General features: G+C 39.5%; 1 long non-coding RNA gene across 1 annotated transcript; it reads right to left on the bottom strand.

Annotated features, from left to right (window-relative positions):
• On the bottom strand, window positions 1–2648 carry LOC145446434 (uncharacterized). Its single transcript, XR_013917287.1, has 2 exons — window positions 1861–2648; window positions 1–1491 (listed from the first exon to the last, which is right to left on the bottom strand). It is a non-coding gene; the product is annotated as an uncharacterized LOC145446434 (long non-coding RNA).
• Window positions 2649–11736: the final 9088 nt, after the last annotated feature.

The raw sequence follows: 11736 nt of genomic DNA on the forward strand, positions 1-11736 counted from the left end.
TATAATACCTGGAAGGTAATGGTGAAGTAACCAAGTATTCCGGCAGGGTCATATGTCGTATGCCGTTGAAAGGGGTGTGTAATAAACTCGCAATAAAGTGTAATTGATGTATAGATTTACTGTACTTCGGCAGGACGTATTATTGTAAGTTCAAAATGGCCATAATTGCAAATTATTAGCAACTTCTGGTGGAGGTATACTGCACCACCGCAACAAATAGTAATGCATTGAGGATTCAGCGGAGCGCATTAATAGTTGGATTCTGTTTTAAAATGTCATGACTGGAAAGCAATGTACATAATGAAAGAGTCACATGAATTGCTAGCATCACTGGATTGAATATTCCAACATCGCAACTTCAGTTGGTTCAGTACGTGACATACAATGTACATTGTATACAGCATGCATAATATGAAAATCTTTCTCCACTTCTATGTAGTACCTCATTCACCAATGAATTGTTTGAAGCTGGCTCAGAATGATTATACGATTACTATATTCCCCTCAATAGTGGAACTAAAATCCCGATCACGCAGTGTATGCGGGAATCCGATCATAGTTTTAGCATATGATCTACCAGAGCCGTAACTGCCGCACCCAAACCACCAATTGGGGGAGCTAGAAGGAGCCCATGCTTATTTCGTTGGTCGTTTGTTGGAAAATATTCATTCAACTTGAAAACTGTCATCACGCTAGGCGCGACTTCATGCCCCGACTTGTTTATATTTTAATTTCATCACTAAATAAGGAGAAAAATGCGCATGTTTTAGAGAAATGGGCATATCGGTGCCGTCGATTACCACGCATTTAACAGGATTTGACTTTAAGATTAGAGGTGGGCCACAGCACATTTTCAAACCGGAAAATGGGCCACGGCCAAGAAAAGGCTGAGAACCCCTGGTCTAGTTCATCCAGCTACGTATTGAAACGGTGCACCCACGCAGACCACTGAGAAAACGTTATCGTTACATGGTCATATCCACGAGTAATTATGGGACTACGCGTAACGTTCCATAGATTCCTCTGGCCCCACACCGTGGTTTTACGACACAGACAAGATGCAGCGGTGGAAATATTGAAAATGAAAAACGATACCTTGGTGACATTTGATTTGGATTTTACACCTGATGAATCATACACTCGATTGGTACATTGGGATGACAACTCTATCGTCGAGGTCAAGGGAAAAGAAATGTACAGATTTGTTGGTGTTGTAGATATTCAGCGAAAATCAGGATATATGGCTATTAATGGTTCGCATATTTGACTGAGAATATATCGGTATGCATAATGCACTGTCCGTTGTATCATGTCGTGTGTAGGGCTGGGCAAAATCGAGTACCTGAGTGATTCGATTCTGAATCACGTAAAATGCTTCGAGTCGAGTCGAGTATTCGAGTATCATCCATTATGACGTCACAACAGAATGTACTATGTCAAAGTTCAAAGATGTACCTTTTATGACACCGCGAAGAACATAATGCCTGTTACCTAGGCTTACCATACGTCCTCTTTTGAAAGGATTTGTCCTCTTTTTTGAAAGTGTCCTCGAAGAACGCCCTTTTGTGCTCTTTTTTGAGATTTTGTCCTCTTTTTTGAAAATTTAGGTCAGATTTAGAGCAAACTGCGAGTGATATGCCGCAAATTAGCACAGAAGTGAAGCTCCGGCGGGTATTTCGGAGTGAAAAAGGGTGATTTTAGCTCTGAGCGAAAAGTTGACCTTTTGTTTTTTAGTCAACCGATCACAAAGTGGGAAAAATTTACCGGTTTTTGAGAATTCTTGTCCGGTTTTGCAAGTCTGAAATTTCTAAAAAAGTGTCCTCTTTTTAGATTTCCAAAATATGGTAAGCCTACTGTTACCCGTCACATTAATGATACTTCGGTATGTTTTCGACCATACCGACTTCATTGCACTTCTTGACAATGTTGTGGAACGATCATGACTTCGGAAATGTGTTATTTCCAGTAACGTGCGTAGCTTTGTACTATGTCTATCATGCTACGACACGGCCAATCAAGGTTTTAAGGCTTCCCCAGTGGAAAATATTATCAAAACTGTAATTCTTTCTGCAACTGCAACTGCAACTGCAACTTTCAGTTGCGAGGAGCGTGCAATTTCAGTACTCGAAAAAATCGTCTTTTACTACTCGACTCGAATCATTAAAATTAATACTCGATTCAGATTCGAGTACTCGAATCATTGTGCCCAGCCCTAGTCGTGTGTCATCTATGCCCACATTGAATGTACAGAGTCGGCGCATGATGAGACTTGAGAACATGAATTTGTGTCCCATGATGTTTGTACACCGACACATTGTATGTACACCTCGTTTACGCGAATACTTGTGAACAATCGTGACGTACTTGATGTGATGGTGTATGCATTGGTATTTTTCATGGAGACAAAACACGGTCTGTAACATGTTTACTTGAATATCGGTCGTTGGGTCATGAGTGAATATCCGGATCCGGCCCCCACACTTTCTCATATTAGTGATCCGGTTTCAGCTGACTGGAGCGACATGTATTGACCAGTAAAGACACAATATAGTAAACAGACCCGAGGAAACTCACAAGTAACCCGATGTTGTCAGCGCGATGGGGAACATAAATTCATCCGTTTTCTGAACACCATTATCCGTGTATCAACCAGTTACCAAAGTCGAGGAGGTGTTTTATTCAGATATTTTGACTCTGGAAAATCCAAAGCACGAACCCGGACATCACGGACATATCGGAAACCCCTTTATTCACCAATTCCGAAAATATACATGTCGATGTACAACAGCACATTGCAAGTGGGTAACCGATGATTTTGATGGGATGCATCAGAGCAACTGAATATTTGATTACACAAATGTATGGAGTCGTTGTTGGTGTATATTTTGTCACCGTCTGTTGTAACAATATATAGAAAAAATATCAAATTGTCCGGTGTGTGTGTCAGTTTTCAAAACGAAAATGGTATTATTACCTAGGGAAAAGATAGCTTTCCAAGTGAAAACGGTATTGGTACTCAGGTAAATGACAGTTTTCCAAGCGAAAAGGATTTGTTACCCAGGGAGAAAATATATTTCCAAAAGAAAATGATTAGTTACTCTAGGTAAAAGTATTTTTCCAAGTGAAAATGGTTTGTTAGTATGGGTAAACGCCAGATCTCCAAAGGAAAATGATATTTTTACTCAGGTAAACGGTGGACTACCAAGTGAAAATGGTTTGTTGCTGTAGGATAAAAATATATTTCCAAGTGAAAAAGGTTTGTTGCTCAGAGAAAAAATATATTTCCAAGTGAAAAAGGTTTGTTACCCAGAGAAAAAATATATTTCCAAGTGAAAAAGGTTTGTTACCCAGGGAAAAAATATATTTCCAAGTGAAAAAGGTTTGTTATCCGGGGAAAAAATATATTTCCAAGTGAAAAAAGGTTTGTTACCCAGGGAAAAAAATAGATTTCCCAATGAAAATGGTTTCTTACTCTGGGTAGACGTCAGATCTCCAAAGGAAAATGATATGTTTAGTCAAGTAAACGATGGACTGCCAAGTGAAAGTGGTAATTTTACGTAGGTAAACGTCGTGGGTTCAGTGTCGTTGGTCTTGTTAAACGTAGCTGTCGAGTTGTACAATATACTTGTCGTGAGTCTACAATTACGAAGGGAGAGAATGAAATTGCTATTATGAGTGTCAGAAGGTTGTTGTATGTAGATTTGACAGTAACCCTATCATTCGCATATGACAAACACAATCATGGCCATTAACTAACTTGCTCGGTCTCGATCAATGCAAAAGAGATGATTAGTTTTTTGAAACCGTAGCGAAGACCACATGTAAATCTATGCGATAGACTTCTATCTCCTTACATTCAGTCGTGTCGTGTCCATTTTAATACGGACCCCACATGTATGACATGCACACACTAACGCCGTAAACAGAAGTCGATGATTTTGATTAATAAAAATATTTCTTGACTACATCGGAATGTCTATGTTGTAGAAAGTAAATACTTTTATGGTGTTGTGTGTTTAATGAAAGCGATTGGTTACAAGTATGTTTTGGCGGAATAAAATTTATTTTTCTGTATGTGACAGTTTGTGAGGAAATGAAAATAGATTCATGGTTTTAATTGGATTGCGCTGTTTAATGTACGCTTCAACATGGAGACTTGACGCGGAACAACAACTCGATTCACAAAACAATTTGTCACTGGTGTGCAGAGGGCTAGGAACATTTTAATACAGCTCCATCTACTGGTTGCTGTGAGGATAATCATGTGATGACTCAGCACTTTTCGTTAGCAAAGTAGATTGATCTGTGTGTAAGATTCGAGAGTCGTTACTAGAAAACGTATGTACTCTGTTGTTGGAGTAGCTGGTTTATTGCTATGACATTGACAGAATCTCGAGAAGTGAGTATGCCTTACATTCACGAAAGTTTACGTGGCTCCGTTGTAATAAATTGGTGTTAACTAATCTCGGCTGGATACTGCAATTGTGCTGGACTTACGCGTGGTATTCGCATACTGCGCACATACAAACTTTTGTGTAAACAACTCTGATGTTACTGTTGGTACTAGTGCTGTGTTGAACTATTTGGTTCTTAAGACACATGAACAACCATTCAGACAATTAAGTTCTTGAGGTAACTAAACAGTTTGTAGAGTCAAACCAACCATTCTTTAGTTTCGTAATGTGAGAATATCGAGTCAAGTTGATTACTTTGTGTAAATATCTTTCGTACTTTTGTAAGAGTTGTGGGGGTCTCATGAAAAAGTAACTAGTTGAAAAAAACAAAATATTGAATGAAGGTTCGTCTGTTGCTTTCATAAGTCAAGAGAGTGGAAATTATTGTTGTTGTTTTTGTTACACTAAATCGAAATAGTGTGAAAGCGTCACCAATCATTGCGTATGTTCGTAGCATGGAATATCGAATATTTTCGTGTGCCGTGAATATCTTTCATATACACTTAGTATGAAATGAGATGTGTGGAATAATAATTAGTGTCCAACAAAAGTAAAACTTGTTGTGTTTGCTCGTGTACTTTTTATCATTGTTTGTTGTTGAAAGACGGGTGAGTTTACATTTAAATATAGTAAGCGGGACAACTCAAGTAATAAATTTTGCTCGGTTGAAAATCGACTCGTTTGAAAATACCGGTCAATGGAGTAACAGTATCAATATGAGTGGTATATTATTTTTCGCGAGATGCACCAATCTTCTAAGCATAACTTTTCAAAAATTCGTCATGTCATAGAGAAGTAGTCGGTTGTTATGAACTCGAAACAAATGTACTTCGATGATCACGATGATGGAAATTACGACCAACACAGTATTTCGTAAGTGAATGTGTATCGTTTGGTATGTTCAGCAGTCACTAAATGACAAAAATAGCAAACTGATGCAACCCGGTAGTTAAACGATACAGTTACAAGTTGGATGTAATCTTGATTTACAGATGACAGCTTGATGAGTATTGTGATGACATTTACTTTAGCGAATGATAACGGAAAAATTTTCGATTGCATTGTCGGTGTATGTGTTAGACAAATAATTCTAGTACACCTAACTATAGGATACATTTGACAAACATCGTACAAATTGTTTCGTTGTGATGGTAACGACTTTCGGCGGTTTGGTTTCATGTCGGGAATTATTATTTGGGGGTTCAAAAACAATCAATACTACAAATGAACAACAATACAAAACACGTTAAGTGAATTACAGCGTAGCAAGTACTTCCTTGATATTACGATTGTTGTGTACCAGACATTTCTAACTGAATTGAATGCATCTAGCAAACATATTCCGATTTACTTTTGTAATGATCAAAGTATGTGAAATGGTGCGAATGGATTAGGTATTAATCAAGCGGCGGTATGTCAATTCACCTAGTGTGATATCTTGACACCGGATAATGTGCGAAAGTGTTTCAATTCTCACTGCTGATTACGATGATAAAGTATTGTACCGGTTATTGTTTAACAAAGGAAATTGTTGTTTCATCTTTAGTCTTGGTTAGTGGAGACAATTACATTTGTAAAATATTTTCTGATATCCGCGATACGCAGGGTGATATGTACCAAGGTGGAATAATTTTCCATTCAAGAACATTTCAGACACGCATAGTTTTACAACTCAATATGTTAATAACAACGGTACTGAAAAGTTTGTTGCTGTCATAATAACCTTTACCACAACGCCGGGTCTAATTAACGCGAATAATTTAATAATCAAGTCATGATAGACCATTGCAAAATCTCATATGTTAAATCGATGTGACAATCCTTATGTTTACATCACGATAATTTTCGATATAACACCTGCGTTCGATTGTAAGAAAATACGATGGTCATACTTTCAAATGTCGTATACTCAAATATATTATGTTAATCTCAAGTCGCCGACACCGAGAAGTAATTATTTTTGTCTTACAAAATATACCGCATAGTAATTTCTTGGTCTTGCGGCATAGTAACGACTTTTACAGTTGAACAAAAAAGACGAGTTGGTGCTATATGTCTAAAACCGAACTTGATATGTTTGTGGGTTGTAGTGATTACTTGCGTAGTCTTGTCTACTTTTCGTATGGACACTTTTTGCTTTGGTTCGGTGAGTTACAAACGGATTGACTTAACAAGGTTTTTGTATTTTACTCTTTTGTTGATGGCAAGATGTTAAAATGTTGAGATGTCATAGTGATAATATTTCTGAAACTCTCTTTGACAAACGTAAAGACAGGTCGCGAATAAAGTTGTAATGTTTCATTACTTGTTTCGAATCAATGTGCGTATAATCTCTAAATATGACTGGGTTGAAAGCTGTTAGTCATGTTTGTCAATCTATTTCAATTCAGACTATGTCAAAGTCCAATTATTTGATTTTGGATTATCTGGATTTACCTTTAGTACATCTCGCGAGTGGATTCCGACGTCGTGCTATAACACTCTTAATAATACGGGTTCAAGGATTTTCAATCAACAATACCTGAATTTTTTGGTAATGCTAGAGTTGGCAAATGATTAGTTGCGTGTTTTTGTTAAGAGTTTAAATTCATGTTGATAAAGATAATAACTGTATAATGCACATACTTGTGATTCTTGATTCTTGTAGAGTTATAGTTGGTATTGATTCTATAGGTGTGAAAACAGCGGCGCGGAATGTGCGAATAATTCAATATGGCTGAAAGTCGGCGTCAGTAATATTCAGGTTACGGTCGAATCAAAAGATCACGAAAAGATTTCTCAAATTAATTAGAATTGTACCGAATTAACACATTCAGATACGAATCAACTTGAGCTGTGTAGTAAGTTTCATTTCAAGTTGACAAACTAACGCATTGATTGAATATTTTCATGGATCTTATCACGCAACTAAAGTCAGACACTATTCCGGAGGCGTGAAACATATAGCAACCACCAGAAAGTGTCAAATTGTTAGTTTTCGAATCATCGTCTATGTGACAAACTTATTGCGGAAATATTACCTTGTGAGCGGGCATGAGGGATTGCTATGTCTGAAGTATTATCCGGTGAGCGGTCGTTGGATTTTAAAATTATATCACACCCTTTTGAATAAGCGTTCACTTCACAAAGGATTAGGGTTAGAGCGGAAATGAGTGACAATTTGTCGCTATTCAAGTTACCGACACTGGCGGTCTGTTATTCGTTACTTATTAAATCTTACGAGTGAGATCAAGTTCTGTGCCAAACTGCTTACGAAAATTTCACCGCGTGAGTGATCGATATGCCTGTAACACCAAGTCGCTAAAGATGGTTATGTCCGATACATTATCTTGTCAGTGATTGCGGGGTTTGTTATATATTTCACACCTATTTGAAGTGTTAGTTTGTGAGCGTGGTTATTGTTGGTAATCGAATCGCCGTCTACGCCGGCTCTGGGGTAATCTAATTACTCAAACATTACCATGCGAGTAATTCCTAGATTTTGCAAACTATATTCACGCCTTTTTTGTTGAAAGTACGACATTCCGCCCGCAGTCTATACCCGAAAGTACGAATCATCGCCGCGTCCATAAGAATAACGATATATCATTGTCGTACTCGCCGTAATTTGGAATATACACATTAACTAAGGATCAATCACATGACTATTTACTTGATACATATTCAACACCGGGCGAGAGAGATGCCTATACCCGAAAGGGCGATTCACGGTCGCACCCATAAGACACAATAGCCTAGGCTTACAATATTTCGGAAATGAAAAAAGAGGACACTTTTTCAGAAATTGCAGACATGCAAAACTGGAGAAGAATTCTCAAAAACCGGTAAATTTTTCCCACTTCATGATCGGTTGACTAAAAAAAAAAAAAAAAAAAAAAAAAAAAAAAAAAGGTCATCACATCCGCTCAGAACTCAAAAACACGTTTTTCACTCCACATTACTAGGTGGATGACTAAAAAAAAAAAAAAAAGGTCTTCATTTCGCTCAGAACTGAAATCACCGCTTTTTCCTCCGAAATACCCGCCGGAGCTTCACTTCTGCGCCAATTTGCGGCATATCACTCGCAATTTCCTCTGTATCTGACCTAAATTTTCAAAAAAGAGGACAAAATCTCAAAAAAGAGGACAAAAGGGCGTCCTCCGAGGACACTTTCAAAAAAGTCAAAAAACAGGACAAATCCTCTTAAAAGAGGACGTATGGTAAGCCTACAATAGCCGCATGCCACCCCCGCCACAAGAATAACGATATATCATTGTCGTACTCACCGTAAACGTTGGGATTAACTCGAATCGGTCATATTTAATAATTTGTAATATACACATTAACTAAGAATCAATCACGTGACTATTTACTATTCCTGATACCTATTCAACACAGCGCGAGAGTTGACTATACCCGAAAGGGCGATTCATGACCGCACCCATAAGAACACATAGCGAATCACCAGAGATCTGCGACCACAAGACACAATAACCGCATGCCACCCCCGCCATAAGACGCAATAGCCGCATGCCAACTCACCCATAACACATAAGAGCCGCATGCCAACACGAGTTTCCCAGCCGCATGCGAGCGGGTCCTATACTGAAAAGAGTTACCGTGCGAGAGGGGCCATAAGACGCAATAGCCGCATGCGAGCGGGCCCATAAGAAATAAGAGCCGCATGCCAACACGAGTTTCCCAGCCGCATGCGAGCGGGCCCATAAGAGCCCCAGGCACCCCCAGACCGATCTATATAACTACTCACGTGGCTTATGTCTTTCTTCTCGTAACCACCTGACTTGCCATTTTTAAGGCCGTGTATTGTAATTATATGTAGACTCATTTCGCCATATCCTACTGTCAAGTAGCCTATTCCATCCATTCGACCAATTTATGTAACTGAGGCAATACTTTCGTCGCATTCTCGTTGATTTGTCAGATCAATAGGGATGGTGTGAACACTGTGAACGTGAGGTTCACGTTGGCGTTCTGTGTGTGAACCACGGAAATTTAGAGGTCCACGTTTACAAACGAACCTTGGTTGGTTCTGCACTGGGAACCTTTATATACAACCATATATTACAATTTTCACTTCATATAACATATTTGGATGAAATTTATTGCATTTCAATTGCGGGCCACTCTATGCATCTGGCTGGCAGCATAAAAAATCAACTCTAAACGTGCATGCATCTTGACAATCTCAAAAAATTTACTTGCTTCGTTACCAAAGTTTGCTCGAAATATCCATCTTTCCGTTTGTGCATATTTAGCGGCTCTCTGCTATGAGCTTGACCCGCTATCACACAACATCAAGAGCGAAATAAACCTATATGTAGGTAGCGAGCAAATGATGTTTATTCAATCAAACAATGGGATTGATATCGTTGTCTGAAGTACGGGGCCAATCTTGATTTCATATGTTTATTTTATCATAATAACCAAATCCGTGCGATTGGGATGTTCGCTACTGCTGTATAACGTGTTAATGGGGCAATATCGGTAGCAAGTACAGAAACCCGTTTTATACTCTGCTTAATATCAACGTAGCAATACTCAGACACCGAATACATTGTCCGGTCTGGTCTGGACCGTTAAGGCGTAAGCTTACATTCCCTTCCAAGTCCTCGTCGAAATTGTTGGTGAATCGACGGAAAATAATCATTTTATGGGATTACTATATCATTTGATTGTCTCAGTTGATACATTTGGCGATGTTTAAAACGTCAATATGTAGATACTTCAGTATAGTGGAATTATGTGGTCCGAGTGCTCGTTGGGTATCGTCTACAAACTCTACATTAATATACGCTATCACTTCACTGAAATGTAGGGTTGGAATTAGCGAAATGATGTCACGTGACGTCACGAGGCTCACGTTCGTGTTCACACAGAGCCTTTCACAGCCTTTCCAGGTAGGCTACATGGAATTCTGGTATTGAAAGAAGTCTGCACCAACACGGGACCAGAGTCTCTCTGGTAACGATGCTGAGAGCATCGGTTCCACCCTTTCTCGCTGATGTTCTGCGCACTTTTCGCAATTTCTGACAGTTTCTTCTATGTCCTTATAGAAATTCCAGGCCACCTGCATGACTGTGATGCATTGAGTCGGGATTTTGTCACCCTTTAATGAGCATCATTAAGGTATCTTAGAACGTCTTGTCTCAGCGTACAGGGGATCACCAAGCGATTCCCTTTAAGCAGGAGTCCGTACAAGTAGATAAACAAGCCCTGTAATTCCAGTATGGCCTAAGTGGGCCATGCAACGTCTCTTTGCATTTCAGCCACCCTGAGGATACATAGCCTATTGCATCACTGTGCGCAATACGTCAGATCGAATTTCATCCAACCGTTTGTAGGACGCAGGAAGGTAGGAAGTTGAACTTCATCAGGCGCATTCGGAACCATTGCACTCTGAGCGGAAGCTCGTCAAGAGTCTTTGTTGACAGAAGTGGAACTAATGGTTGATGACCAGTCTCCACGTGAAGTTGATGCAAAAGCCAATCAGTAGTTCCTTCTATCTCTCCATAGACCACATTATTGCGAGGGCCTCCTTCTCGATTTGAGCGTATCGTCGCTTTGTCTCAGTCAGGGATCTGCTGGCATACGCGACAGGATGGAGAGAGTTAACGACCCGGCGCTGCATCAGCACAGCTCCAGGCCCATAACTGCTGTAGTCGACAGAGATAACAGTTTCCTTATCTGGGCTATACATAGCAAGTGAGACATCTGAGGACTGCTCTGCCTTAACCTGGTCGAAGACCAGCTGTTGATCAGCATCCCAGAGCCACGAAGTGTTTTTCATCAATAGATCCCTTAGTGGCTTTGTAAGCTCAGACAGGTTGGGTGATAATTTCATGAGTTGTTTAGTCATTCCCAGAAACCTTCTCAGTTCTGGAACATCTGAGGGAGCGGAGAGCTTGACAATCGCCTCAACCTTGTCGATGCCATCCTTACCAACAACATGTCCATGCTATTCCAGTTTGTTTAGTCGCTGAAAATACACATTGTCTTTATTCAATGTAATTCCCTCATCTCAGAGTCTGTCCAGTACAAGTCCGAGGGTGGTTTTGTAATCCTGTGGTGAGCTAGCAATCATTATGTCATCCATGTGAAATATCACATCGGGGATACCAGCAAGCACCTAGCTGATTCATTTTTCGTAGACTTCGGGTGCGCTGGGGATGCCGTATGGAAGCCTCTTGAATCTGAACCTCGCATCAGGGGTGATGAATGTAGTTAACTTTAAAGTAAATTTAGACACTCCGGTTTAAGTTCTATTTGATAAAATCAACTGTTT

The sequence above is a fragment of the Botryllus schlosseri genome, chromosome 9 (assembly GCF_051294905.1).
Source record: "Botryllus schlosseri isolate E-star chromosome 9, Bs_hap1, whole genome shotgun sequence".
Taxonomy (NCBI): Eukaryota; Metazoa; Chordata; class Ascidiacea; order Stolidobranchia; family Styelidae; genus Botryllus; species Botryllus schlosseri.